Source organism: Carassius carassius, chromosome 42 (assembly GCF_963082965.1).
Source record: "Carassius carassius chromosome 42, fCarCar2.1, whole genome shotgun sequence".
NCBI lineage: Eukaryota > Metazoa > Chordata > Actinopteri > Cypriniformes > Cyprinidae > Carassius > Carassius carassius.
In genome coordinates this window covers 16,258,582-16,285,851 of record NC_081796.1, presented here as the reverse complement: position 1 = coordinate 16,285,851, position 27,270 = coordinate 16,258,582, and the positions used below count along the sequence as shown (strand labels likewise).

Genomic DNA, 27,270 nt, shown 5'->3' with positions numbered 1-27,270 from the left:
ATAATCTGGTGCTATTTTGAATGCACAAGCAGTTTGACAATGGCAAAATGAATGTTTGGAAATGTAAACTGTTATTTTATACTGACACACTACAGCAAAATATATAAATACCTGGCCGAACACCATTCTTTTGGGTGAAAATACTAACGTGCCCAAGACTTTTGCACAGTAGTGTATGTATAAGTACGTATGATTAGATTAAGTATATTTAAATAAGTGTAATTAAAGTATGTGTTTGTTCATATGTGTTAAGGGCTAGATTTTCGCTGGAGGAAACAGCTGTGGTGTGACAAGCGATAACTTTACAGACAGTAGATGAGAAACCGAATGCTCCCTCGTGACCTTTTGTAAACTGTATTTATGACAAAGAACTGCACATATACGGATATTCTAACAATCTATCGATAAACACACACCTCGTGTCCTCTGACTCTCTATGAGTCCGCTCGCGGTCTGCGGTAGGGATGTGCATATCGATGCTGCAGTATCGATATATCGATACTCAGAAGCTTCTATTTTGGTATCGATATTTTCTGCAAAGTATCGATACTTAATTATATTTATAATTTCTTTATAACTAAATGTTTTAAGCAGTGTGTGCAGGCCAATCGGGACGGTGTGTGTATGATATAAAAAGAAAAGGTCTCGCGGACGCGGTGGTATGACGTTAACACCGATTGGTCTGCGGCTGCGCGCAGTGCAATGTGCCATTCACCATCACAAAACGACATGTACGGTCGCGACTTGCGCGAAAGATGACAGCAGTACCGGCGCTCCCTATACGCAGAATACACAGTCTGCGTAGGGCACCAAATCCCAGAGGGGGCTCCATCCCAGTTGCTCAAAAAAACAAAAAAAAACCTGCACCATTCTCCCATCCACGCTCGCGACCGCTCGCACCACATGTTTGCAGCGGAATGTTCATAATTGATGGATGGACATCTATGCCTGGGTAAAGGGCTCACATGGGCTCAAACACAAATTTGAAGCTCAATAGCATTTGAGGAGAAAGACTTGCAGTCATAAAACAATTGTAATGTGTTCATTAAGGTGTCAGCTAATGCACACCTTATACATTTTTAATATACTGTATATCAAAATAAATGATAAAACATTTAGGTAAAAATGAGGCCGGTTTAACACTTTCAGGCACATTCCTGTGAATGTTTTTTTTTAGGTTCCCTTACGAAAATTACCCATGGTTTTAACAATAACACAAATCATCATTCTTGTAGCCATGGTAACTGCAAATTTATATATATATATATATATATATATATATATATATATTAAATTAAGATTATTTTGAAAAATCACATACACTTTTAAAATTATAAGCAGTATCGGTATTGGTATAGGTATCGTTAAAATTGTAACAAAAAGTATCGGTATCGTATCGCATGGAAAAAATGTGGTATCGCCCATCCCTAGTCTGCGGATTGAAGAGTGCGCTGAAAGACGGAGAGGAGACCGGACTGACGCCAGTTTCATTTGAAATTTAAGGGGACTGACTGAGGCGATCGGATTCTGGTCCCATACCCAACTCTACTTTTAAGAAATATATTTTTTTGATAAACGAACCCAACATTGGCTATGTCCTGGCTGGGGTGTGATGTGATTTGTGTCATGTGCAGGTGCGATGGATCGCGTACAAACCAATAGGGTGTCGGAAATATGTTTATACTTCTCGGTCAGGGTATATTCTGGCAAACCGTTTACCAATCACGTTTCTCAATCGGCAAAGCAATCTGTGGTACACGCCTCTACCAACACACGATGGGTATCTCGCGAAGCACAATGAATGTTCCTCCGTGTTTTTTCAGCACTAGATCATAGAAAATACGAGGTTTGAGAAGTACAAGGCGGGGCAACATTTAAAACATTTCAAAGTTAAAGTTCATGCAAAAAGATTTTAATAGACAAGTTTCAATCAAATATTTATGGTTTATGACTATAACAAAATATAAGCAGACTATAAGCAGAGCGCAAACAATTATATCTGGAACATTAGAATACTGTAGAATCTATCCAATATACGCTCACTTCCGCGTATTCATCGGTCATAAAGAACACGTTTTTTTTTTTTATTTAACAATCACAGGCATAGTTACAGTATGTCCAATAACAACACAACACGATATAATAAAACTCAGAGATGGTTTAAATGTCCTTCGAAATCATGCTAACCACTTGTTTTGGTATGTGGGGCATTTTAAGTAGATCATTAATTAAAACATTTATATTAGAAGATTTTTGTATTACTAATGAGATCAATAAAAGCAGTCAAAACGAACAAAAGAGCAATAAAATGCAAATGCTATGACAAGTCTCGGTTAGCCCAATGCAGTTAAAGTAGCAAGATTTGTGTGTGTGTTATATAAATAAATTACAATATCTATTTCGATACGAAAAACAAGTAGCCTAGCTAGAAAACGAACAGCGAGCAGGTAGAGGGTCAAGAGTTTTCTTTATTTAAATGCAAACATGTAAACAAATATGTACAGAGTTATGTGAAGTTACATATTTACATTATTTTTACAGTTACATTGTGTGACATGGGTAAGTAGTAGTTTTCAGATGTGAATGGGTGGGGGGTATTTTCTTGACGTCATCAAACCAAAGTCACAGTAAGCGTATAGAGTGGTACATTTCATTATACAGTTGTAATTGCTATGTAAAGGCATGTACAGCCGTCTGATCAGCATTAAACTGTAAACAGGCCTACTACATCTAAAAGCAGCTTCAGACACTGCTTCTATCTCTGAAGGCTTAATTAATACTGATTTAATTGGTAACAGGCTATTGTCATATTACATGTATTCTAATTTAACATTATCATTTAAGAATTTAACATTAAGGACCACATACATACAAACCCTATTCCAAAAAAGTTGGGACGCTGTAAAAATTGTGAGTAAAAAAGTAATGGAATAATTTACAAATCTCATAAACTTATATTTTATTTGCAATAGAATATAGATAATATATCAAATGTTGAAAGTGAGACATTTTTAAATATCATGCCCAATATTGGCTCATTTTGGATTTCATGAGAGCTACACATTCCAAAAAAGTTGGGACAGGTAGCAATAAGAAGCTGGAAAAGTTAAATGTACATATAAGGAATAGTTGGAGGACCATTTTGCAACTTATTAGGTCAATTGGCAACATCATTGGGTATAAAAAGAGCCTCTCAGAGTGGCTAGTGTCTCTCAGAAGTCAAGATGGGCAGATGATCACCAATTTCCCCAATTCTGCAGCAAAAAATAGTGGAGCAATATCAGAAAGTAGATTCTCAGAGACAAATTTAAGAGTTTGAAGTTATCATCTACAGTGCAAATCCAAAGATTCAGAGAATCTGGAACAATCTCTGTGCGTAAGGGTCAAGGCCGGAAAACCACACTGGATGCCTGTGATCTTCGGGCCCTTAGACAGCACTGCATCACATACAGGAATGCTACTGTAATAGAAATCACAACATGGGCTCAGGAATACTTCCAGAAAACATGGTGGGTGAACACAATCCACCTTGACATTCGCCATTGCTGGCTAAAACTCTTTAGCTCAAAAAAGAAGCCATATCTAAACATGATCCTGAAGCAGGCGTTTTCTCTGGGCCAAGGCTCATTTAAAATGGACTGTGGCAAAGTTCAAAACTGTGCTGTGGTCAGACGAATCAAAATTTGAAGTTCTTTTTGGAAAACTGGGACGCCATGTCATCCGGACTAAAGAGGACAAGGACAGCCCAAGTTTTTATCAGCGCTCAGTTCAGAAGCCTGCATCTCTGATGGTGTGGGGTTGCATGAGTGTGTGTGGCATGGGCAGCTTACACATCTGGAAAGGCACCATCAACGCTGAAAGGTATATCCAAGTTCTAGAACAACATATGCTCCCATCCAGACGTCGTCTCTTTCAGGGAAGACCTTGCATTTTCCAACATGACAATGCCAGACCACATACTGCATCGATTACAACATCATGGCTGTATAGAAGAAGGATCCGGGTACTGAAATGGCCAGCCTGCAGTCCAGATCTTTCAACCGTAGAAAACATTTGCCGCATCATAAAGAGGAAGATGCGACAAGACAGTTGAGCATCTAGAAGCCTGTATAAGACAAGAATGGGACAACATTCCTGTTCCTAAACTTGAGCAACTTGTCTCCTCAGTCCCCAGACGTTTGCAGACTGTTATAAAAAGAAGAGGGGAAGCCACACAGTGGTAAACATGGCCTTGTCCCAACTTTTTTGAGATGTGTTGATGCCATGAAATTTAAAATCAACTTATTTTTCCATTAATATGATACCTTTTCTCAGTTTAAACGTTTGATATGTCATCTATGTTGTATTCTGAATAAAATTTAGAAATTTGAAACTTCCACTTCATTGCATTCTGTTTTTATTCACAATGTCCGGGTGTCGGGTTTGTATTTAGGCCTAATACGACATTCTGTTTAAATGGTTAATAAAAATTATTTGCCCCTAATGGGAAAGAAAATTTCTGACACTGATTTCATTTCTGGTGAGTGCAGGTTTGAAGTAAATTAATTCCATTTTTCAGATTTCAAAATTAAATTAAAAAACGATTGGGATGAAACCCTGATTTTATGCTGATTCTTCACAAAAACGACACTCTTCTTTAGGATATTCATTTATTTTATGTGAGAATTAAGAATAAAAAAATTCTGCTGGCAGAATTTGGAAGAATATAAATCATTAAAGCACAAAAAAACTGCAATTATCTTAAAGAAATTAGTTATTTTCCTATCAATACATAGTTGCTGAATATAATTTTTCACTTGTTGCCTTTCCAACCTAAGGAAATAGGCAGCAGAATTCTGCTCACTTGTCGCCAATTCCGACGAGATCTGATAAAGCCATGGATTTACAGTAGGCCTACTAAGTGTATATTAAGTAATTGATAACTGAAGAACGGCACACAGCAGTAGATTAGCTGATGGTAGGATTAGACGTAACCCAAGGAATATTTTTTTTTGTACAGATTGCAATGTAACTGTTAAAATAATGTAAATATATAACTTCATAGTTCTGTGCATATTTTTTTACATGTGCACTACTGTTTGTAAGTGTGTATTGCTACTAGATCTTAAATTTCAAAGTACAGCTGTGCAATAAAGGTGTTCTATCCTATAAATTCACAATAATGAAAGTGTGTAATATATTTAACTGATACAATAATTGTCAGGTAAAATACTATTACAAACATTATTGCAGTATGTCAACCATTGCCTTTTTAATTATATTACTTTAAAATTGTTATATTGCAAAGCTGAATATATATTACATGCATCTTCAAGAAACATTTAAAAACGCATCTCTTTCATCTTTGACCCTAGAACTCTAGCACTGTCTATTCTAATTATATTTTATCTATTTTTTTATTCTAACTGCTTGTTTTTTTCCTCCAACACTAGCTTTCTGTATTCTTTTTCAATTCTTTCTATTTGTTTCTGTTTTCTTTGTATTGTATGTGTGTATGTATTTATGCGTGTTGTAGATAGATAGATAGATAGATAGATAGATAGATAGACAGACATAGTATTTAATAATTAGCCTAATGATCTACTTAAAATGCCCCACATACCAAAACAAGAGGTTAGCGTGATTTCAAAGGACATTTAAACCATCTCTGAGTTTTATTATATCGTGTTGTATTGTTATTGGACATACTGTAACTATACCTGTGATCGTTATAAAAAAAATTGTGTTCTTTATGACCGATGAATATGCGGAAGGGAGCGTAAATTGGATAGATTCTACAGTATTCTAATGTTCCAGAAATAATTGTTTGCGCTCTGCTTTAACACTGGATTTTGTTATAGTCATAAACCATAAAAATTTGATTGAAACTTGTCTATTAAAATCTTTTTGCATGAACTTTAACTTTGAAATGTTTTAAATGTTGCCCCGCCTTGTACTTCTCAAACCTCGTATTTTCTATGATCTAGTGCTGAAAAAACACGGAGGAACATTCATTGTGCTTCGCGAGATACCCATCGTGTGTTGGTAGAGGCGTGTACCACAGATTGCTTTGCCGATTGAGAAACGTGATTGGTAAACGGTTTGCCAGAATATACCCTGACCCTTCTCATCCAACCACAATCCAATTCACTCCATCCGGATGGCGCGATTTATCTGGATATGCCTTTTTTTTTTTTTGAATGATGACAAGCCGGAATGAAAACAAGCCGAAATGAAATAGCAGTAACGAAGCTTTTTTTTTAAAATGTAAGGAGTAGAAAGTACAGATACTTACGTGAAAATGTAAGGAGTAGAAGTAAAAAGTCGGCTGAAAAATAATTACTCAAGTAAAGTATAGATACCCCAAATTTCTACTTAAGTAATGTAACGAAGTATTTGAAATTTGTTACTTGACACCTCTGCCCTTGTGCTGTGGTCGCCAGTCACAGGTTTACAAACTGACCCCTTTACACAGCATGGCATTCACTCTACACCAGCAAAGATGACTCGGTGTAATCATTCATATTCAATAGACATGCTTCATTTCCCAAACCCATGTCCTGGCATTAAGTCTTGTAGTTTTTATGCTAATGCATGAGGTAAAGCAATTTTATTTTATGGCATATATGCACATGACCCTCGTCGTATGCCATTCAGTTGGCTTGATAATTTTGCTTGGCAGTTTAATTGACCCGAGTTCAATAGTTATTTTATACTTGTGACAAAGACTATTGAGAGTCAAGAAATAAATGAGTAAATTAGAGTCAGCTCTGGTTTTACAGTATCAACTCGAGGCCAATGTATTCACATATTCCAACTAACAATAGCTACTCCACTTGATAGAAGGAAAATCCCTTCCGGACTAGTGACGTAAAGCAAAATCATATTATAAGAAAGCAAGGATGTAACCATTTCTTTGACATTGGTGGGGACAAAAACAAATGGGTATGGTCGCAAATGTAATGGAAATTAAATAATTAAAAGATTTAGAGGAATTTCAAGGAGTTAAAAAAGCAGTAAAAGAACCACAACTTATTTCAAACGACCTGCAAATAATGATTTCCTTTTAAAATATGCACACATTCACTCTTTAACAAGTCCAGTATGCTGAAAATGGCTCTGTTAATGTTTATTGTCTTCCTCATTCAATTACAAATTACTTTACATCAAAAATGTACAGTAAATGATACAAGCTATTTTCAATTAAAAATGGCAAAATCTGACATTCAAAAGTTTTTAAATGTACTCCCTTCTGATGACATTTGCAAAAATTACTTACAATAACAATAATGTACGAAAACGTATAATTACTTTTACCTTGTCTTTATAGTTATTTTTTTGTACCTTGACAGATGTGATCACTATGAACTGTCACCTTATGACTGATACCAACGTGAAAAAATAATGTCATATGGATTTGAAGCAACATGAAGGGGAGTAAACAATTTTCAATTTTCGGAGGTGGACCATATGTATCTAAAAAGGAGCTGTTGAACGAAAAACCTTGCCCTCCTCCATCACTGTGCATTTAATGGCTGCCTCTCAAATGGGGCTCAAAGTGCTTTTTTGGATAGAGTGGCTTTTAGACAGGCAGCACGAGGGATAGTCAGTCCAGTCACCCTGACAGCACTGTGCAAACACTGGCGCTGTTTAGACAAACCCTTGGTGCTGGGGATGGCAGGGTCCAGTCAGACCAGAATGTGCACTCACACACACACACACACACACAGTCCCAGATCTCTTGAAAACCTCTTAAGGCCCTGAAAGTACATAAAGAATTCCCTCAACCATTCATTCAGACGTATGCTTCCTTTCCATCATCTGTTTTATGTCTATATGGTGGAAATTAGATTGACATTTCAGCATCAGTATTTAAATTAAAGTGCTAAACGAATCATTGTGACATTCTCATGTGACACTAAAAGACGAAGTATTGTGTGATGTGCCTCCAGCAATTTGAAAATAAAATTAATAACTCCAGCCAGAAAAAGTCCCCATACAAAATGAAGAGCTAATATGTTGCTATTTAGCTCAATCATGAGATTAAACGGTCTCTGCCCTCAAAGATGACACATTCACCCCCATTCCAGCACTGTAATTTTAGAATACAGTCAACCCAAAATAGCTCTTCTATTTTCTTCCCTGGAAGAAAAAGGATTGTGAATTATAATTTTGTTTTAATTATCCTCATTACTGTGAAAATGTGTTCCAGTTGGTGGCACTGGCAAGAACATAAACCACTACTTTGCTTTTATCTGATACGCGAGTCCTCCACTGAACCTTTGCCTACGAAAAAGAGACCTGCTACCCTCCATTTCCTTGAATAATGGGAAACAAAGCTTCCACACTTCCATGACTCTCTAGCACTGAATCAACACTGGGCTGGTATGCAAAAATGATGTGATGTTTGTATCTGATGCCTTCAGCGGAAAACCTGGCGACTTCCTCTGGCTTAGTCAAACTATTATTTGGACAATGTGTTTGTAATGTGCAGAACAAAAAGTACTTCCAACTCACTGGATTTAAACATTATGCATCTATTTAAAAGTCATTTATATTAAAGTACAGTGAATATCTGGAGATACTATCTGGAGATACCCAGATAACCACATTGAACTAAAGTACTCCAAATCCTGCAATGAACAAAAAAGGAGAATAGTATTGTTAGAACATGCTTTTCTGAGTATGCACTGATATTAAAATTCTGAAAAATACTGTTAAGCCAATAATGATTTCTATTTTGGGGTCGAAACAAAGCAGACAAAAAAAAAAGAAAAAAGAAAAAAAGAAACAAAGCAAAAATAAATAAAATAAAATAAAATTTTAAATGCCAAATACTGAACATATTTGAAAGTATGGAAGACATATTCATTCCAAAATATTTTACAGATCACATTTGTGTATTATTAAGAAGTATGAGGACAAGATGACAGCAAAGTAATCTAAATATAAAAATATGCATGAAAATATACTGTCCAATAAATAAATTAAATACATTAAAATGTATTGATAAACAAATGCATAATAATTTTATAACCTCAACTACAGTAACTTAAGACTATGGTTCATGGTCTGCACATATTTGCTGAGTGCCTTGCCTTTGTAGACCTGCAAGGAAGCTTTCTTCTGGGTCACAGACGAGGACCAGAGCAAGCATTGTCCCAGCCCTTATTGTTTTTAGGGATTAGAAGAAATTACCCAGTAAATTAGCCTCTACTGTACTAATCAGTACTAAGCTGGGGGACTAATATTTGGGACTTATTAAGAAAAAAAGGTCTCAAAGGTTCAAAGGAGCAAAACAAAAAGGCTACTCTTGGACTTTTCAAGTCTGACACAAAGCTGCCAAAATATAGCCCCATATGAAAGAGGTGCAATTTTCAGATTAATGGATGACAAGACCAGGGTCCTTCAGTGTGATCCAAAATCTGTACTTTTATGCTTTCTCTCTTCGTCCATGCATTTTAAGACGAACCCACCCCCCCACCCCCCCACTTCCTAAACACAAAGCGGTGTTTTCTACCATGTAGTGCTATCAGAGACAGCGGCTCAGAGGTTCTTGGCAAGCAAAAGCCGCCACTGCTGCCTGTGGTGAAGGCCCAGACCACATACTTTCATGTGCCCTGAACCCCCTTTGACCCACGTGGTAATGTGGGGTGGTTAACCCAAACCTCAAGCACCTGGACTCTCAAAAGACTCTCGGAAATTAGTACCGCTGAATTCACAGCCTTCACAGGTAAGGATAGATGAGTTCCTGAGGAAGAGGCCACACGATAAAGATCAGAATGCCATGACCCGGCACATTCTTTCCAATCGTGCTGGGTTTTATAACATCTAGACTGCATCACAAATAGTCTGGTTTCTGTCAGTCCTTCGTCCAGGAAGACGAATATGGCAAAGCCGCATTCATAACATGTGCGATCAGCTTCTAAAATCACTTAAAATGAAAATCCTGATCCCTGTCAGCTTGAAATAATTCCTTTTAAACCAGAGCACCATGCAAGAACTCGTCCTTCACCTCGGCAAAGTTGTTTGTGCATCTTCATTGCAAATAAGAGTCTGTCGTGAGCCAAGAACAAGTATAAATCAAACCAGATGGCACTGCTAAATAGTGAGTCAGCCATTCATAAATGGAAGGTTTCCATAGACAAAGAGAGACTCGAGGGCTAATCCCCCTTTCCATTCCCTCACTACAGACTTCACGCACTCCGTGTTCACCATAGAATGAGCCTGTACAGAAGCCAAGTCAATGGAGAACAATCAGCATTAAGAACACTTCACAGTTTATTGGTTGTGACAGTTGTGTTTTTAATTAACAAAGAGTCCAAGCCAAGGCAAGATTTGTTTTTACTTTAACAATGCTATTAAAGTGTTTTTTACAGGACGACGCTCAAAGTATCCCACTACCTGACAGACACCACTGAACTAGGTGTCCTGAAACATCACAACTGTCTCACGATCTTGTCAATTAATGCGGATTTGCAAGTACCTTTGATTGGATTGTTCACTCACAAATGAAAAACAAAACTTCCAAACCTGTATAGCTTTCTCTTTCTGTAGAGAGAGAGAGAGAGAGAGAGAGAAATTGTCTATACAATTAAAAGTCAATAGGATTTAAAACATGACTTTCATTGGAGAAAAAAATGAAAATGTTTAAACATTTTTTCCTATTTATGTTTTTGTTCTTCAAAAGAAAGGAGATTTTGGAAAGACATGAAAGTGAGTGAACGAGAATTTAAACTTTTGGGTGAAGCTTCCCTCACTCACTTGGGTAATCATCTGGTAAATTATACATAGCAAAAGGCAGGCTATTTGAATACAGAGATGCACAGGACACACAGTTTCTGCAGAGGCTGTTTGCATATTTCTGTATGGTGATTATTGCCATTGGGAGATAAATGATTACTTAGCCACAGCTTTTAGAGGCTGGTATTTTGCAAATTTTTTTATTTTTTTTTAAAATCAGCCAGGACTTCACTGCTCCATCCACAGTGTCAAAGCCTACAGAGTTGTGGAGAACTGTGGTCAGGCAACCGCATGAGCCTTTATCACCAAGAGCCGTCCACCCACATGGGAGCGAGGAAAGCCAAAATAACTAGTGTGATGTGCACCCAAATGTAACATTGGAGCATGTTGATTTTCATTGGACAAAAATACATTGTAAAATATTTCTAAAATATGTTCATTTTGTTTAAAAGCAAAATAGAATAATTTTTGGAATGACATGAGTGAGTAAATATAGAACCATTTTGTTCTCACTGATGGAACAGATTACTGATTATGTGGTAAGAACTAGAATGTGGAATCCGACTGAAGTGGCTTCAGTTTGTTCTCACGCCATTGGACCATTCTGCCAAATCACTGCAGAGTGAATGGATACACTGCAGTCAAATGCCAACTTACTCGCTTACAAACACCTATACTAAATGGGAAAGCCATGTCAGACATTGCTACTAAAATCCAAGTAATGAATTAAAAAAATAATGACTTACCTACAGCACTTCTACATGAACAAATCTGAATTAAAGCATACAAACAGAAAGCTACATTTCTACATTTTAATGACTACATAAGTTTCATAGCAAAGCCACCTATACAAGCCAGAGCTTTGCCCTGGTAGTCACACTACCCCAATGGGAGGAGTCTTTCAAAAAAGTTATTTCAAATGCAAGGCTGTGCTCTTGAAACATCCCATTGATGTTCCTGGGTAGTTTTTCTCTTTGGTACTTAGCATGTGTGTGTGTTTGTTTTTTGTATAGAGACCTGACTTGTACTGAGGGAACAGAAGTTTTTGTATCTGCCAGAACAGCTAAGCAAACATCCAAAATCAAATCAGGACTGACAGCAGTTGTCAACAGTGCGATGCCAACCAGCATAAAAATGGCACTGTCCAAATAGGAGCGCATGACGCCTGTAGTGCACATTTCTCCATCCTGATAGAGTTATCTCTAGTTTAATTGACTAAAACAATCAAATTCTAGTGGTTATGTAGTATTTTTTATTTAAGCCAAAACACAATAACTTTACAAGATACACACAAACTACCATAAACTCATACTTTATTTTTTTCTGTGTCATTCTTAAGCCCCTTTCACACTGCCATTCCGGCAAATACACGGGTAAAGTGTTCCGGCAATTGTTCCCGGGTCGCTAGATTTTGCACTTTCACACTGCCAGTGATTACCCGGGATATGTGCGTGCTTTCACACACAACCCGTAAACGGTGTTGCCAGATCTTGTGAGACAAATAAGCAACCAGGCCTGTGAAAACAAGCCCAAAACAAGCAACTTTTTCTATGGACCTGAGCCAATTAGAATCAGGATGTGGGTGGGAAAAAACTCAGCTGTCTCCTGTGTGTATGGGGGAAAGGGAGGGACAGAGAGAACAGACTAGAACTACGTTTAAATAACATATAGAAAATATCTGCTTGATAACTTATTATGGAGCTGGGAACAAGCCCAAATAAGCAACTACACTTTAGATACAAGCCCAAAAAAATGCGACCCGCGACTACCAATATTTGTAAGCGACTTTACAGAAAAACAAGCCCAAAGTCGCTTATAATAAGCGGACTTGGCAACACTGCCCGTAAAGATCCCGTAACGACACGTGACATCAGGGCGTGACGTGTAATGTACGAGTCGAAAACGTTAGGCACGTTATACTTTCACTGAAGCAAGCGAACGATCTCGCCGTCAGCGCGGAAAGTGAGGAACTAACTTATCTCTGATTCATTACAGTTTGCACATATTTTTTTCGTCACGAACGTTGATCTTCCTTCAAAACAGCCGGTAAAAGAGTCGCGCGATATCGCGCGTCATAACTTTGACACGGCATTAGATCTGGCTTTTGTTCACACAGCACTCTTCCCGGGTTGAACCCGGCAATGTTACTAGGTCCCCGACCTGGGTTCAATGCCGGAATCAATCCCGGGACGTGTTTGCTTTCACACAGAAGGCGACCCGGCAATGTTCCGGCAATATGCCGGGTCCGACGTGCAGTGTGAAAGGGGCTTTAGATATTAAATATTATCTAATATTTTAACAGACAATGGACTATATTTAGCAGAAACATTTAAGTGTTTAACCACTATATTGGATGGAATAAAGGCTTTGACATTGTGGTTTCAGAGGAAATAGCAGTGACTTTCAATGAAAACTAGTTTAATGCTAATCTCCAACCCTCCAACAGGAACCAAAGAGAGCAGGGGCTTTGGGGTCCTGTTACCTGACAGAGCCCATTTCATTCATTTAAATGCATGTAAATATCATTAAAATAATCAGCCTCCCACAGACTTCAAAGCCTTGTGGGGATCAGGAATTTGGACCAATGAGTTGGGGCTACCCAGCACGAAACAATAAATAAACACTGACAAAACTGTCCAGTGACAGCTGTTAATGACAAAAACCCAGATTTAGATGGCACAAAAAGAGAATGTTAGGACAGTGGTAGACCAAAAAAAAAGTAATTTGTTCTTTTGTGAACTTGTGCAGACAGTTTGAGCACTTAGACTTTGAAAGATTGATGCCATGGCCACTTTAGTTTCCCAGGCTGCCAAGCTGCTTTGCCATGCCAGCTCACATTATCAGGTTCTCCAATGACGCCAGTCTCGCACACATCCACACCCAGCTACAACCGATGGCAGCCGACAGAGCCGTCACTCACTCACACATTAAAGCCTACCCAAAACCCCTCTCTAATCTCCAAACTAAGCACACATCACTACCTCTTATTTCTGAATTCCAAGGCAGGGGGGCTAGAGCATGTTTTATGATTTTTCCATAATCCAATATACTGGCAGCAGAGAGGCCCCTGAAGTCATGCTGTCTGAGCTATGGGTGACCTGTACCACGGCACACGTGACTCTCGGTGGGTGCCGCACAGCATCTCAACGACTATGGGAAAGAGCGAGCAGCTCACGGGCTTAAACATACAGGGAACAGAATTCAGAGCTAAGCAAATTCCATTCAGCTCCTCCTTGGCTTGGCTTTGGGAGAGATTAGCTTTCTCTTATGAAGGCCCAACTCATTAGTCACCTGCAAAGTCTGCGCAGCATAACCCAGTCAAAGCTTCAGACCTCCTCGACATTCTCTGGCTACTTACCCTGCTGTTTAAAGGCAAGTACAATCGACTGAGATTGCCAGGTATGGCTGAAATCAGCTCTGACCAAACTTGGCAGTGTTCTAGGCAAGCCTAACGGAGATTCTTCCTGGTGTTTTCGCTCAAGTTGAAGCAGCCGAAGCAAGCCATACTCGCCTCTCTCTGTCAGCTGGGAGGTATCTCCAGAGAGGTTTTCAGGTCATTCCTTTAAGTGTGTGGTTAATGAAAGAAGCAAAGAAACAAATCTCCAAAGACAGCATAATGGAGGAGGGGCAATATCAAACATTTTGGCCTTTGATCAACACTGTATGACAAATAACAGAAAAACAGACGTAGCAAAAACATTTAACAGGTCTTTGTTGGGTGGGGGAGAAAAATTAATTACAGCTGCAACTGAGAAAGCTGAGAAATGCTTTTCTTTCAGAGACTTTTACGTTCTGTTTATATTCTCCACAAAACATACATCACCATGGGGGGAAAAATTGACTTTTTATAACTCCAAATCCAGATTCCAATATAAAACCAGTTAAAGAGAACCTCCCAAAGAATGTGTTTCACCTTAATTTCCTTTTTTTACAAAATCTTCTTCAAACCACAGTGGCAAATACATCAAACACATTAAAATGCCACATAAAGAAAATATTCAAATTGCTTCAGTGAGTTTCCAGTGACATAAACCATCCTGAATTAATAAATCAACATCTTTTCCATTAAAACAACAGCCAGCTCCCACATGAAGAACACAGGGAGCCAGGCAAATCTGTTTGAGCTGAAGTATCCTTGCTGCTTAAGTGATTCTAATATTGTATGTGCCGCACACTGACTAAAGACACTCGGCACCATTACAAGCCTGAAGGCTTAAGTGGTGCCACCGGGCCAGATCTATGCCAAGCGGGTTGACATGGGCAGGTGAAAAGACCTGGCCACAGATGTATACAGATGAAATTACCCATGTGATTATGGCTGATGAAGATTACAAATTGCAACACTTGTCAAAATGTGCACTTGTCGCACTTTTAGACATGTTTCTTTGATAAAGATGGTAAATCCAGGGTTTTGTGCACTTGTATAAGTAGTCTAAAAGTGTGTGATGTTAATCTAATAAAATTCTGTCATAGGGCACAGGTGAAAAGGAGGAGAAAAAAGTTGGGTCAAAACAGAATTAGACTGCAACTCCCTTATGGGGAATTAGCCAAACTGAATTATATTCAAACCCCAAATATAAATAATTAGTCTACCGACAAGCACACACGACAGGCCTCACCTCTCGCCACCACTTGGGGCATGAATGTGTGTGGCTTTTTTCAAAGCGTGCGATCACATCATTTGTAACGTAATTAACTTTGAGTGCAATGGCATTTTTCTGACACCTGTACTTACAGGTCACGCCCCATCCAGACTGTATGATCTTTAAAAAAAAAACAAAAAAAAACACAGGATTCATTTTCAAAAGCAGTGCAGGCCAAAATTCACATGCATTTACGAATTCACAGCCAGCAGGCCAAACCTAAAATGCTGAGTGCCAGAGGAAAAACAATGATTCAATGTAAATGAGCTTGAGCGGAGTTATGGAATGCCCTCTGGGAATCTCAGCTGTCCAGTCTCTCTCTTATGGAAGCCTATTTCAACCCAAGAGGGAAAAATCTAATATGTATATAAATTTATAAACAATAATGTGAGAAAGTTCAAAATAAGAAAGTTAAACTGTGATATAATCGAAAAGACAGAAAGTTGCATAAATCCATTATCAAAAGTAATGTCAGAATATGGACAGCTGGGATTATGAAAATAATTCATTTGAAAAAATAAATAGTCGCTATTACAACAAAGTAGCAATTTGTGAGAAAGAAATGTTCTGGGATGCTCGCAATTTTGAAAAGTTAGAATTAAATGGGAAATGTGGGTGGAAATGTCTCATGCAAGACAAAATTATATTGGGAGATAAATTTGCAACATTTTGGTCAAATTAATTAAAAGAACAGAAAACAATGCAATTTCCCTACCCTTGATCTACGTCTAATTTCTTTACTGCCACATTGATCACACCATGGCAGCCAAACAGGAAAACCACAGAACCACTTAATTTGAATGGTACAGCTTTCCAGTGGCTTGCATATTGGGCTCTGGCGAGATAAACCCAAAGCAAATAAAGGTTTATAGGCATTCCACCCAAGAGCAAGCCACAGCAGAGGTCCGACTCATATCCCCATGGTAAAGACAAGAAAGAGCCATGAAAGCAAATCAAAGTTATTTAGCAACAGAATAAGCTTGAGTCTGGATATGTTGCATGCATAGATCTGTATGTTCTGAAAGAGGCTGTTATGAACCCACTGAATTTGTTCATGCAACAGTTAAACAGTTTAACATATTAAACGGGAAGGGGGGGAGGTTACGTTTTTGAATGCATCACACACGGTCTTTTATTAGGTGAGCTGTTGGCAGAGCTGCATGCCTATTCTTTCCCTCCAGTTGGTTCTCTTTTTCTATTCTGAATTAGTGAAGGATAAAAGCATCACCCCCTGGCCACACCACCTTTTTGAGCCTTCTGTACTCCAATGGATCCTGATGTATGCTTAATTGCATGTGATACAGGCAGCCCTTTTTCTTTCAAACTTAAATAGGATTGCCTGTTCTCTACAACAAGGTAAAGCAGAACTGACATGGTATGGACAATGCCATCCATAGGCAGGTAAGAACAGGCTAGTTTGTGTGAGATCGCATACGATAGCAACATTCAATGTGACTACTGGCATGTGTGTGAACAAATGTAAATATACTAGGGAGGGCTTAGGGCGGCACACTGGTGGTTGGACCCTTCAACCCACATTGAGCAAATCCTTGGCAAAAGCTTCCAAACTTTTTCAACTTCCACTTACAAACCTGAAAGGCCCTAACTTCCCTTCAGACCTGGTTAGTCCATACCAGTCCTCCAAAATGACTCCTCCAGAGTTACCCACTCCTGAGTGTTCAGAAGATCCCTGTCTATTCTTTGGAAAAGCCAAAAACAACCACCTGTGGCTCTACACCTGTTAACCAGCTACAATGTGAATTAAAAATCAATAATGACTGACTACATGACCTTACAAATTATCCTGACCCCAAGGGTTTCAAGTAACAGTCAACGCCTAAGTCTAGAACTTATTAGCATCTCTGACTTATTTAAGAGAGCATCATTGTAAGACCTGGTCTCATGGCATAAATGTACCTGGGTGCAGTGTTGGGAAGGTTACTTTGGAAATGTAATAGGTTACAGATTACAAGTTACCCTGTTTAAAATGTAATAGTAGTGTAACTTTTTCAATTACTTTATTAAAGTAATGTAACTAATTACTTTTGAGTACTTTTTGATTACTTTTCTAAATTTGTGAAATTTAAAGAATAATAAATAAAAGCATATACATCAACTTAAATACATTTATCTAATAAGCATGTGACGTATTCTGTGTAATAAACTCCTGAAACATTGGTGTTTTTTTGAAACTGCTGTCTCTTTGTATATGATGATAGTTTTCTCAAAATAAGTAAAATGCACATGAAGTGACACAGAGCAGTTCTAGAAATTATGTTTATGTGCTCGTGTACTCCTATACTGAGGCAGCAGAGGTTGAAAACAGTGCGAGCTTCAGTAGGCCTATATATGTGTAGTAAATGAAACCATGTCTTTGCCATTAATTTACAGGAGGGGCGGACTGGGAAAAAAATTCAGACTGGAAAATTCAAACTCATACAAACAAATTCATGGACAATACTATTTTTTGTATGGACCTGACATAAAAAAGGTTTAAATCTTTAATTTGGGGACATGCAAAATAATTATAAGTTCTCTCCTGAACTGTACCTTCACTTCCATTTTTCTCTTCAGTCTCTTATTTTGCCCTGTTATCCATCTCTCTCGTGACTTTAATACTCAAGATTGAACAAAACTATACTTTACAATACAATACTCTACAATACTACAATATCTTTATAGAAAAATCCTAATACTGTACACGAGTCATGTTTTTCCCTTACAAAAAAGTACCATGCTTTTATTAGCCTATATAAAAGTAAAATAACCTTGTTTTGTTTTTTGTTTTTTTGCAAATGGATTTGTATTTATTTTTAAATAAATACATTTGTAAAATAATTTAACATTTTTGGTGATCACAGTTAAACAATAGGAACCATTTTCTCTGGATTTATAGTTAAATATTAAAATGTTAATTTTCGTAAGGGTTGTGTTGTTGTCTGTCGTAGCTCCCCCTAAACCTATTAAAAAAATCGGATTTTTTTTTCAGATAAATTCCTACTGTAACATTACAACTGATAATAATGATGCCCTTTATATAGTTTTTTGAGTGATGACTGATGAGCAACGTGCTGCTGCTTGATTAAATAAATAAAAAAAGACAAAAAAGCATCTTTACAGATGAAACTGACCTGAAACCCTGAACAGGAGTTCTGCTTCTCTGCTCCAGCGCGCTTCCATAGTTTCTCTCTCTCTCCCTCTCCCTCTCTCTCTCTCTCTCTCTCTCTCTCTCTCTCGCATTGATTACTCTGAGTTGATCCAAACCGTTTGGCGGAGGCGCGGAGAGTGCGCGAGTCATGACTAGTGACTTATTAGAGATTTAATTATCAAATGGCGGATTCGCAAATGATCGCTTTAGTACATTCGGCAGGCAATTATACAATAATGATATTAAATAGAGGGCAAAATCGGCTGCCAGGACACCGAAATTGGTTCTCCCGGTGTCCAGTCCGCGCCTGATTTCCACAGACACGCAGAATGTGCAAGTCATATATTGCATTTCTGGGGCTTTATATTCACAGACACTAGTCGATGTCATGTTTTGATTCAAGTGTACTGACCTGCTTTTGATTTAGTCATCCAAAATGTGGCATATTCCGTCCGCGTTAGGCATTCCGTTTTTATGACTGGATTCTACGAACCAGACTGTATTTCCGCATCCTGGAAATTATTAGGGCGGTATGTCTCAGAATAGTCAGTGCAATTTGGGAAAGAAATCAGTTAAATCTGTATGTGGATGTGTGTAAATATTCAAATGTAATCCCCTTTGTAATCGTAAAAAAATTCATATGTAACTGTAATTTAATTACTCATTTTTTCTTAGTAACTGTAACTAATTACAGTTACTATAATTTTGTAATTAAATTACGTAACGCCGTTACAACTAGTTACTCCCCAACACTACCTGGGTGCACTTTTTAGCGAGACGCAAAATACCTACCAATAAGTACATATCACTGCAGTTTCCAAAATATATGAACACTAGAGGCAGTAAAACTCCAACACCTTATATTCCTTGTCACACAAATTTACATTTTCGGTTAATAAAGTGTAATTTTCACATTATTACTTGAATAATATCATGTTATGACTTCAAAACAATATCAATATGCTGGGAGATTTGAAAAATGATGCCTTTAAATGTTAGTACTGCACATATCCAGCTTCATATCTATGGGTTTTCATAGATGGTAGGTTTGTTTGGTAGCTCATGGAGTACGGAGATGTACTTGAGTGCCAGGAGCTCTGGTTCGAATCCCATGTAACCAAGGAACTTCAAATGGTCCGTTTTTATATCGGTTTTGCATGTTAACATTATCAGGTAGGTTTAGGGTTGGGTTTGGTGTAGGGCATATATCCCAAAAATATAGAGCATTAACTTTTAGTGACAGTCCCTGGATATTTTAATTCTGAACCACCGCAATACATACCTGAAGCAACATAATAAAAACACAGCAATACGGATCTATACCAACTTAATAAAAACATGACAGGGTTCACGTATTGAACCTGTGTTTTAGTGTCACTGAGTGGACATTTCTCTTTGAAACTGCGGCAAAACTTGCTGTAAGGTACATAAAAACGGTGTTGCAAAAAAGAGCACAGAAGTACGTTTTTAAAAAAGACCAGGTTCCATTGTAAATGTGAAATACAGTTGTGTTCAAAATTATTCAACCCCCTTGACTTGCAAGACAATTTGCTGTGGAGGATAACATTTTATGAAATCAATTTAACAAAGGCATCAGTAAAGTATTAGAGAAAGTACACTTTTGAGTGATTCTGAGAATGGAACATTGATGAATCATGATAAAATTCGAATTGGCTCTAAACATTCATGTTCAAAATTATTCAACCCCCTTTGTGCAGAATCTTTTATTCTTTAAAATTACCTATAAACGCACTCTGTAAGTGTTTAGAAGCTTCTATCACCTCTCTACTACAGTTTTGGCCCATTCCACACCTGAAAAAGCGTTCAGATCACTGATAATCTTTGGTTTTCACATTGCCACTGCTTTCTTCAAATTCAACCAGATATTTGAAATGAGAATTAAGCCTGGAGACTGAACAGGTCACTCAAGTACATTCTTTGACTGATCCCTGAACCAAGCAGTAGTAGATTTGGATGTGTACTTTGGTATGACTGGCCTGCAGGAAAGTCCATTGATCATCAGCTTCAGTTTTTGCACCAAAGGCATCACGATTCTTGTCAAAATGGCCTGACACTTTAAAGAATCCATGATGTCCTTCATACAGTCATGATTTCCACTTCCTTCTACAGTAAAGAAACCCCATAACAGGACTGATCCACCTCCAAGTTTGAGGATGGAGATGGTGTTCTTCTGCTTATGAGCTTTGCCTTTTTTTGCAGCAGACATACCGCTGATCCATGGGTCCAAAAAGTTCCAGTTTGGTCCCATCACTCCATAAAACATTCCTCCAGAGCTACACAGGTCCACACAAATGAATTTTATCAAGTTCAAGTTGGCTTTTTGTTCTTCTTGATCAAGATTGGTCTAGTGTTTTTCTTACACACTGCATTGAAATTGTTTTCCTCCTTTCATCGGGTCATCTTGCAAGTCTTTGGCTGTACATTGCAGGTTTTTTCTCAGTTGCTCTAATTAAACATTTTATGATATTGTGCTTTTTCTTCCACAACCTCAAAGATTTTCTGGTAAAACACACTTTAAGCTAAGGAATAAGGCTGAGAGCTGTGTCTCTAGGAACTTTCAATGTCTTGGAAATCTTCATATAACCTTAGCCTTTCTAAAGTACTACGATATTTATTTTCTTTAGCTTTTGTGAGATCTCTGTTGACATTTTTGCTACTCAACTTCAATACATGCATGGGCCAAACTGTATGTGTAACAGCTCAAGCTAATTCTGTTTTTAATAGAGTTTCTAAAGGCTTAATTGTGTTTTGAGACGGTTTTATTCCCCACCATGCAAATAAGTGATTTAAAAACAGCAATGTTGAATAGGGGTTGAATAATTATGACATAACAGTATAATTAAAAAATCTTATAACTCAAATATATTACATTATATATTGACAATATCACTTTTAATATGCCAGTGAACTGTTATAGATGCAAGTTTTATTATATCCTGGATCTTCAGAAAAGCTTGTATTTGTAAAGTACTGCAGTCTCTAGGGGGTTGAATAATTTTGAACACAACTGTATATGGAGACACCATTTGGAGTTCCTCAGATTGCCACATAGACAGAATCTCCCAGATACCTTTCTTTTATAATGGAATTACTAATGGAGAAACCTTAATCTTCAAGTTCTGACTAGAGGAACCACTGGCAAGCTTGCAAGCACTTTAAAGACCCTAACAGGTCTGTGCTTTGAGACATTCCCCAAATATTAGCAATCCAGGCATCCCAAAATGGATTGGCCTACCGTAACCGTGATGTAACAAAGTGAAACTCTTTAAACACTTGGGGGCACTATAGAGAGCTTATTCTGTTTGTGTTTCTCATGGGTCTGTCATTCCTAGAGCAGGAAGGATCATCTAAATAACTAAATATTCTATGAAGAGAGATCAATGATATTCATAGTGAAATTATAAACAGTAGACCATAAAACAGGGCTACTGTATGAGCTACAGATAAGCAAGACAACACCATGCTGAAATACTGTCAACTCTCAACTACCCTTCCCTTTAAATTTAACACTTACTCACTTCCTGTAGGAACACTATTATTAAGCAGAGATGTACACAATGTAGCTCAATTTACTCTCTCCGCCTATCTAAACAAGATTTTTAATGTTGATGTGGTGGGAAAGGCTGTGTAACTAACACAGTGGTGCTCCTCAGAGGAACAGTTGGCACCGGTTGCCACCTCCACATACTGCCATTTTTCCAGCACTTGACAAAGTACTGTACATACAGGCTGTTAAATGTGCAGCACTCTGGCAACTATGATTATATGCAACTGAATATATGCAACTAGTTAAAAGTGAAGAGGCATCTTATAAACAGTTCAAGAGCCATGCGGCGCAGTGGCACAAGGGTTCCCGCTGCTTTTGATTTGAGTTGGTAAGTGAACACGAATGGCAATGGGTTAAATACTTAACACATGTCTAAAGCCTTAGGAAAACTGAGAAGCCATACAGGATATTAAATCACAGGGTATGAAATGGTCATTAACAATAAGACAGAGACTGAAATCTAAATTACAAATTACAAAAATCATTCCCGTAGTTCTTCTCCAAAAATTTGCCTGCCTTCTCTCTTTCTCTCTCCGTCTCACACACACAAACACAGCTTAGAGTTCATGCGCTCTCATGGTCCCACTCTCACGGTACAGCTGATCCCCAGTCAAACGCTCCAAAAGACCGAACAGCTACTGAAACAATATTAGTGTTGGCAGATCCAAATATTGAACTACAAATTATTCACAACAGCTGCAGCGACTGTTTAGATTTTGACTGCAGCAATCTCTAAAAGATGCGGGGATCAGGATCAAGTATCCGTTTACCCAAATATGAAAATTCTGTTATTATGTATTCACCCTTAAGTCACCCCAAACACGTTTGTCATTCATTATCTGAAAGAGAGATATTAAATATTTATCCTTTTGTGCTCCAGTGAAGAAAGTAAATGGGAATCCATGCTGTCAAGCTCCAAAATGTTGGTCCGTTCATCAGACAAAGCTATCAAATGGCTTCTGTTGACTGTATATAATACATGAGTTGAATGAACCACTTTTACAGTCATGATTTTGGAGCTTGACAATCCCAGTTCCACTTTCATTATGAAAAATAGTGGCCAGGAAATTCTAAATATTTTCTTACGCAATCCACAGAACAAAGTCATACAAGTTTGAAACGAGACGCAGATGAGTAATTGACAACTTTTCTTTTTGACAGTATCATTAAACAGTGAATGTAAATAAGAAGCAGGCCCATATATTTAAAACTAATTGCACCTAGAGCAAGTGATTGATGAAAAGCTGTAACTGACAAGTTTATGGCATTGTTCTGTTTGCAAAGAATGGACAGGTCAAGGCTATTGTCTGCTTTCTAACTTAAACAAGGGTTTGAGTCCATAAACTGACTTTAGTTCAGATCTCCTCAAAGATCACACTGCTACATCACCTAATCACATATGGCTCATGTACATTTCAGACGTACTGAAAAGCAGTATTTGGCTACTAATGAAACCCATCAAGACTGATTTGGCAAGGTAATTTTTAACCTCAAATTAAATCAAATCTGCTTGTGGGTTAAATTGATTCAACGAAAGGTAATGTCTGCATAAGCTTAATCTCCCAAATGATTTTTCAAACACTAATGAAGTTAGAGCAAAAAACTAACAAGGCATAACTACAGAAATAAAAACACACTGAACAAGAAGAAATGAGTTTCTAAATTCACACCCCTTCATAATCCTGCCGATTCACTGGTAATGACTGCCTTCATTGTAAAATCTCAAAACTGGTGCTGATGTATTTGTGGTTTTCTCAAATGAATTTCGGCGTGTGAGTGAGTGACTGATGTTGACATGGCTGATTAATGTGTGTAAATAAAAATCATTCACACAACTCTGTCTTTGTTGCATTCCTGGCGTCATTCTTCTGCCCTGTACAGCTGTACAGTTCCCTCAGCAAACACCTTGCACTGTATACATGCCCGGCAGCAACATATTAATGCTAGACATCTAGTTCTAGTTCATTGGCAGTTCTCCCTTTTTTTGGATTACTGGAGTTGAGTGAAACTTGTGGCATGATTTCTTTAGAGTCACCTCTTGGTTTTCATGTGTTTCACCCTGGTCCAGGAGATGTTCGTAATGCCACTTTTGTTCAGAATGAAGACAGTGTCAGCTTAATGCAGGACACAACCGTCATTTAAATGCATTCAACTTGTGTTTGCCAGAAACATGTGCAGGTTCAGACTGAGTGAATACAGGGGAAAATTAAAGTTTAAAAGTCGCAGTAGATCTAGCTTTGACAAAGCAATTACAATCAAATTTAAGATAATTTATAATAGGCAAAGTATGAAGGTAATACTCAATCTAGAGTGGTATGCTCCCTTCAACTTTTTTTTAGCAAGAGAGAAACAGCAGTTAAACCTGATTTTCCTTGTCATCTTCATGTAGTCAAAATCCAATTAGATGGTTCATTAAAACTTGCATAACATGGAAAAGATGTATGTCCAGTCATTCGGAAACCACAATCTCTCATTCAAAAATCTCTCTCACTGAATTCCAAACCTGTCAGCATTTCAACTTCACACAAGAGAACCAAATGATGCAGCCAAAAATAATTTAATACACATAGGCTAAAAATCCCAGACCCTCAGAGGAAAAACAAACTAGTTGGAGAGAGTTAGAATCTGAAGTGTTATTACCTGGATGTAAGTCTTGCTCATGGAGTTGATCTCTCTTGTTGTGGGTTGTTCGCTCTTGAGCTCCACAGAGTATTTGTGGGGACCACACTGCTCCTGGAAGACAACCTTCCTCCTCTAATCCGTTCTCCAATGTGATGACACACACTAACCCCAACCATCTGTTGAAACACGTCCTCCAGCACTCAGCACAGTGGTGTGTGAAGACAAACTACCCAGTCCAATCAGAAAGGGTACTGGGTGGCTCTTCTCAGGCTGGAGGCAGGGACAAGGACATAAGGGAAACACTAGTCAGAGATGTCTAAAAACTCTAGCCACAGTAACCTGAGATTTAGAGAGAGAGAGGGAGGAGAGGAGATGAGGAGGGAGGGGATTGAAAATGCGAATGAGAAAGGGAGGGAGGGAGGGCAGCACGTCTCTGAACAGTTATGTTGCCACGCAGGAATCCAATAGAACCAGCCTAAGGATCCTCAAATCTCACTCACACATATAGTTGTAATGTAGTACCCTCTAAAGCCTGGAAGGAAACAAACTGCACAAAATGTGTGTGGTTAGTTCAAGTAAGAAAGTCTTGCATAGACCACAATGCACTGCTGTTTGCACTACACTGTTACATCTGCCTAACTCACACCTCCCTGTTGTAAATCTTCAGCTGTCTCAGCAGCATTCCTGTCCTTTGAAATCTACTGCCTTAAGTTAAGCGAGAAAGAGATTTTCCATAGATAAGAGACTGAGCCAGGATCATTAGCACCATTTAGTTTCATTCATTTTAGCCACTGCCACTTATTTTCTATTAAATTTGAGTTCTTTGAAACATCTGCCTTGGAGACAATGGCAGATAAGAGTGTCTAAGCTTCACTGTAATTTATCTGAAGCTAGACTAAATTTTCAGTGTTAATAGCTTATTTTCTATTAAATTTGAGTTCTTTGAAACATTTGCCTTAGGGACAATGGCAGATTAGAGTATCTAAGTTTAAAAATAAATAAGTAAATAATAATGTTAATAAAATGCATGTGCCAAATTCTTAGAAATTTAATCTTTTTCAGAGGTGTTTTTATTGAAAACCAAAGTGCAACAAATGTTTCCATTTAACTTACTCTAAATGTGATGCATTACATTGTACAACTTGAACTAAATTTGCCTTATAAAAAGAAAGATTTAAAAAAAATATCCTTAATGAAGCTATTTTTCATCATTATATCAAGACAGTAAGCCCACCCAGATTTTTAAAGTTATATTTTTATTTAATTTTTACATTTATTTTCAAAAAATTAATTCTGAAATAGAAAGTAACTGTATATATGTACTGCCATTTAAATGTATTTTTGAATAGATTATTGCACAAAACAAGACAAAGGAGTCATGCCATTGACCCTTTGGACCTACAAGACTATAGAAAAACAGAATGCACTTTGGTGCACACTGACAATCAAAGTCAATTTCATCCTCATGTTAGTAGCACGTCAAAAGAAAATGGCTTGTCTTTAATCAAACTATAACTCAATAAACCTGCTAACCCTGATTCTGTGCTATCTTAGAAACTAAGTTCATCAGCTGAGGAAATGAAAACAAAGGCTGCTAAGTGACCTATTAGCATTCTTTAAAGCTGCTTTCACACCTGGTAAAAGTTTCCGTTAGGCCAGACCAAACTGAAACACTGATCAATCTTCACTCCTGACAAACCCCTCAAAAGCCCCAAATCAAACAAATACAGCAAGCTCGTCATCACGTACCCTACTCATGTAGTCACAGAGAAGAGTAGTTCATCTTATAGGTCTATCCTTTAATACTATATCTGTTTTACTTTTCTTATGCTCTTTTCTTATGCTAATGTCAATCTGAGAGAGGAACTAGGCTGATGACAGTTTCAGGAGAGGCTGGAAGGGTCAATAAGATCCAGCAGATGGCAAAACATGAGATTTAGCATATTATTGCAGTGGAAACAACAGGGTGACTCAGGTCTCAGAACTGACATACATTTGTAATACAATTTTGTTCCTATCTACTCATCAAGCGGGTATCAAACCTAGCCTTGTTTTTAAAGGGTTTCCTATACAATCGGACACAAACTTCCAGCAAAAGCATTTATCACATCTTAACACCATTTAAATGCTGTCTCTAGACTTGATCTGATTTTCCAGATGACGCATTCAGCAAAACTACTGGGTAAAAACAGATACTTCCACCATTTTAGCAAGATTCTCGTTTTCGCTGCTGTTTAAATGCTCAGGATATTAGATTAAGAGCAAGAAAAGCTTTTTTCATCAGGGGCACAAGAAACTCCCAGTCCTGGTTCATGTGAGGTTTGGAAAAAAGATGAATGGAATGAAAGCTTCAGGGAAGAGCTCAAATTAGATTGACTGAATTCAAAGTGTGACCCACCCCTTTACAACTACACACATAATACATGCCGTACCTCAAACCTCAAAGCCAGCCCCCCAACCGCCAACTCCAATATTTCTAAAGCCTTTGAGGGTGAGAAGTGGCAAACAACCGTGTTCTTCAGTGGACTCACTGATCACTGACAAGACATGTCTCTTATTGTACATGG

The 27,270-nt window shown here is 37.9% G+C and overlaps 1 protein-coding gene across 7 annotated transcripts in view; it reads right to left on the bottom strand.

The window, feature by feature from the left end:
- Positions 1–27,270, bottom strand: part of LOC132123823 (extracellular sulfatase Sulf-1-like) — a 123,046-nt gene that overhangs the window by 27,655 nt on the left and 68,121 nt on the right. For 5 of the 7 annotated variants that reach the window (XM_059534510.1, XM_059534511.1, XM_059534504.1 and 2 more), the window contains one exon: positions 24,722–24,973. The exons of 1 other annotated variant lie outside the window; for it this stretch is intronic. The gene's annotated coding sequence lies outside the window, so the exon portion shown is untranslated. The remainder of the gene's footprint in view (positions 1–24,721; positions 24,974–27,270) is intronic. One more of the 7 variants, XM_059534505.1, reaches the window with a different exon arrangement.